The sequence below is a fragment of the Papaver somniferum genome, chromosome 8, assembly GCF_003573695.1.
Source record: "Papaver somniferum cultivar HN1 chromosome 8, ASM357369v1, whole genome shotgun sequence".
Taxonomy (NCBI): Eukaryota; Viridiplantae; Streptophyta; class Magnoliopsida; order Ranunculales; family Papaveraceae; genus Papaver; species Papaver somniferum.
Genome location: NC_039365.1, coordinates 137,794,731 through 137,799,423, shown reverse-complemented (window position 1 = coordinate 137,799,423; position 4,693 = coordinate 137,794,731). Strand labels below are relative to the sequence as shown.

Below are 4,693 nucleotides of genomic sequence, written 5' to 3'. Positions count from 1 at the left end.
AGCCTCGTTGGGTCTAACACGTGAACAATAAATCGGGTGACGCGGAGATTATAAACCGCAGGATATTAGATGCCCAGATAATGTGAGACTAATAATCTCAACACGCCCTCCTCACGTGTAGGCTCGTTGGGTCTAACACGTGGACAATTAAATCGGGTGACGCGGAATAAAGGCGCGGTAAAATGACTCGTCGCAAATAGCATGCTCCGATACCATGTTAGAATTCGGGCATCCAACTCAAAACCAATCGACGATTGAGTGGAGAGGCACGTAGAATTATAAACCGCACGATCTTCGATTGCCACAATGTGGGACTAAAAGTCGCAACAAAAAATAATTTCGGTTTCTTATTCTGCTTGACACAAATTCAGTAAAACTTTTCTAGATTGAACCGAATTGATTATCCAATGTGATTCATTAGGATCAGATCAATGGTTGGTACCGCTCAATTTGGTGCCTTAGCTGCTTGTATAGTTCTGTTTGTTCCAATGGGTTTAGCTGGATATCATCTCAGTCGCAATAAAATGATGTTTTCAGTGGAGCTCTGTGTATCAGTCTTGCAATAGGTGTTCATCTTACTCCTTATTTTCCTTCAGTTACTAACTTTTTGTTTCATCTTTTTCATCATCTGTTGTATTAGAGAATCACAGTTCATGTATTTCTTTCCTTCATGAAATTGTTTGGGATGTACAACCAATTATCGAAGTTGATGAAAAAACACAGTTATTGAGTAATGTTTCTTCTGATTTTGAGAAGTCATGGACTTGGGCAAAGTCCACACCTGTAATTGCTTGTGGGTTTCAGAAATTAGGTCGTTCTGATGCTTCTGATTTACTTAATGGGTCTTGGGTAGTTGTTGCTGGGGATTCACAAGCTCGTTTATTTGTTCTTTCTCTGATGGGTTTGATTTTGGAACCAAGTGAAATGGAATTAGTAAGGGGGGATTTATTCAAACGGCATAGTGATTATAAAACTGTGATTGAGAAGATTGGGGTGAAATTGGATTTTGTTTGGGCTCCTTATACTGCAAATTTAACTAATTTACTCATGGAATATAAGCGGAATCGTCAGTATCCTGATGTTTTTGTCATGGGGACAGGTCTATGGGATATGTTGCATATCAATAATGCATCAGATTACGGTGTTTCTTTAGGGTTGGTGAGGCAATTGGTTATGTTATTACCTTTTTCTTCAGAATTCAGGAATGATGGGCCTGTAACAGGTTCAATTTCTATACAGTCATCTCATATGTTTTGGCTTGGGATGCCAACGTTGATAGAATCTGTGTTGAATACAGAGGAGAAAAGGGAAAAGATGAACTTCGCTGTGAGAAATGCTTATGCGAGGGAGCTCTTCGAGAGTAAGCTTTTACGTCAAAATGGGGGACCACTGCTTTTATTGAGTATCAGCTCATTGAGTCAGAACTGCGGGGGAAGGTGTACAGTGGATGGGATGCATTATGATGGAGCTGTTTATGAAGCTGCAATTCATGTTATGCTCAATGCTTTGCTTATTGAGTCTCAGCAACGACTTTGAGCGAAAAGTTTTTGCCTCTTTTATTTCAATACATTATGCCTTCAGCTAGTTGTTCAATACTAGCTTTGGGGGGGACATAAACTAGAAACTTTTTGGTCTACATTACAGGTGCGATCTTTTATTTTATCCCGTTTTCTTCTGTAACTCTAGTAAATACTGACAGTTTCATGCTTGTGTAATCTTCAGAAGGGTGGCCTTCACCCTAAAAAGAAAAGGGTGATGAGGCACTAATCTTGACTTTTTTAATTACATAAGGAAGTTACAACACTTTATACCTTAATCAATGAAATTTGATTCGGCATTGCCTTATCTTACTATGTCTTAAAAGTTGGCCTTTTTTTGTAGATGATACTCCTGTTAATATCATTGCATGATCCATAGTATCTTAGTAATGACATACTACAAAAAAGTTATGGAAAGTGAATTATGCGTATTTATTGCTCCAACAGAATTGTAAAAGCTGTCCTTTTGTGTATGTGCTCTTTTATAAGAAAGAGAGAAATTATTGTTATTTCATTCTTTGTTTGGCATCACTTCTGCATATTTTGTCTGGCCACTGTTTTCCGCTCCTCTAGTTTCAATTAGATATCTGGTGTGTGTGTGTGTATGAGTTAGCTTTGCTTATACTATGAAGTTACTCTACAATTTGGCAGTCCCATGCCTTTCCATTTTCTATTCGACCTAATCAATGATTGATGCAAACACAAAATTGCTGTCCTATTTTATCATATATATAGTCACATTCTATTTTAGAGCACTAGCATCATGTTCTAGACTGACATTATGCATCTCCGTAACACAGTAGCCATGGATTTATCAAGCCATTAACTGTGGTCATAGACCGAGCTAATCTCTGGCTTCAGTTTGTGATGTCTGGATCACTCTAATCATTGATGATCAGTGAAGTTGTCAGACAGATTTCCTTTTCTAACAGCATCTTGAGCAACTCAGGAATCTTTATTATCATGTCTCTTCCTTTCTATTTGATTGATTATGGAACTATGATCTGACAAGAAAACGTGATAAATTTGAATCATTAGAATTTAACTTCTCTATTATCACTGCAACAGAGTCCCCAGCCATTTTGGTTGTGACGTGATATATTTTACTATCCAGTAATCTTTTGTGTACTGAGCTTTCTGTTTCTTCCTTTTATTCGTTCAATGCTGATTATTTGTTAGTCTGTCTTAGGCTTGTCTGTTGTTTGCATGGTTTACTGTGTTTTTTCAGTGGCGCAGCGGCCTCGCGTTGTTTCCATTTTTCAGTGCCATTGAAGAAATGGAATAGTCGACTTTCTGACGAAGTACAGAATCTCGGAGTTGTTTATGTCAGGGATCTTGAATTTATGAATCATGAATCATCAGGTTGGTATAATTTGTGTTGACCTAAGTAGTTTCAGCAGTTGAGTGAGATTCTCAGAATCTCAGTTGTTGTCCTGCAAATTTTCTGTCGTGTTTCTTTCTTGTTTTACTTGATACTGTCGCACCGTCATCCTGTGCATCTATACTTCTGTGCCTCGTGCAGAGGAGGCTTCTCACTTTAAAAGGCTGCTTAAGGATGATGTCTTTTCTCGACATGTTGCAAAATATCTGGAGGCTTTTGGATATGTTACCTTTTTTCTAAGAGGGTATATGTCTAAATTTCATTGATATGAGAATTCATACAACATGATCAAAATAAAATACACGAAAAGGCCTTTCAAAATAAATATACAACGCTGCTAAGATTCTTTCGATATATATCCCTAGTGAAGAAGCTGATCTAAAAGACACTCTTATGGATCCCCCATCTCTGTGGGGACTTCTCTACCAAGTCTTTTATGAAGTCTCTACAGCGCAACAGGCCCTCCTCCACTTCTGGCAGCAATATTGAGTCCTTTCCGTGGGCAAGTTTCTGGAAAGATAAGAACCTGGCCCCAAAATGCAGATATTCATATGGAGAGTTCTCAACGATGGAATTGCTGTACAGGAAAATATGGGAAGGCAGGAGTTGACAAAGAGTGTGTATTCTGTAATGATGCGGTTGAAACTAGTGATCATCTCCTTCTTCACTGTTCTGTGGCCAGAGCAGTTCTCTTTGGATCAAATATGGGACTGAGAGTGAATGAAAATGACTCTGTCAAGCAAACTGTGGCAAGGCGGCTTCATGAAAAAGGAGATTTTTCTGTCTTCATATTAGGAAGTTGTGCTATGTGGGCTATCTGGAAGGCTAGAAATGGAAAAATATTCGATAAAAATAACCCTTCCATTCAGAGAATCATACTTGAGACTCATTTTTGGTACAACTACAATTTGCCTAACAGTGAAGATGCAAGTATAACTCCAAACTCAACAACTGCAACTCCCAGAAGCAGAAGTATTAATCTGGAAAGATGGGTTCCTCCTGCGACAAACTGGATTTAGTTGAATACTGATGCTGCTTTCATATCCAATTCCGGTGCTTGTGCCGTGGTTGCAAGAAATGCCGATGCAAAATTTGAAGGCGGTGGCACTTGTGGGCATAACTGCAATTTTCCCATGGAGGCAGAAGCTAAAGCTATCACTCTTGCCTTCGACCTCGCAGAGAAAATGGAGTGGAAGGACATCATAGTTGAGAGCGATGCTGAAAAGGTAATCAAAGTACTGAATAGTGAAGTCGCTTCATATCCTTGGAGACTGAGATCCATGCTCCTTCAGATAAAAGACAGAGTGAAGCTCTTCAACAGGGTCTGTTTAAAATTCATCAAGAAAGGTGCAACCGTGCAAATGAGGTTGCACACTCTCTGGCAAGCTTTGCTTTTAAAAACCAGGCTTTTAACTGGTGGTTAAACTCTACCCCTCCTCCTTGTATTGCCCCTCTGTGTTAGAGAGGGTATTCTCTTTTAGTTTTTCTTTTACTCTGTTTCTTGCCTAGCAAAAAATAAATAAATAATACAACCTACATTTGATATTCTAACGGAAAATTTCAGGCTTATCCCAATTCCTGGTTTGGTCATTGATCCCTGGGAATTTAAGTGGTCACAAACAGTTGAGCTAATCGAAATTGATGGACGCATAACTGTGTTAACTCAAACTTCTCTATGGACAATTAATGAAGAAGCAGGTGGCAACATTAAGTGCAGTGAAGAGGAAATCGATATACCTTGTGACTGGAATGGGAAACCTGATCTTTCAATTGA

General features: G+C 38.8%; 1 pseudogene; it reads left to right on the top strand.

Annotated features, from left to right (window-relative positions):
• The first annotated feature begins 333 nt into the window (after positions 1-333).
• Positions 334-4,479, top strand: LOC113303180 (annotated as a pseudogene).
• Positions 4,480-4,693: the final 214 nt, after the last annotated feature.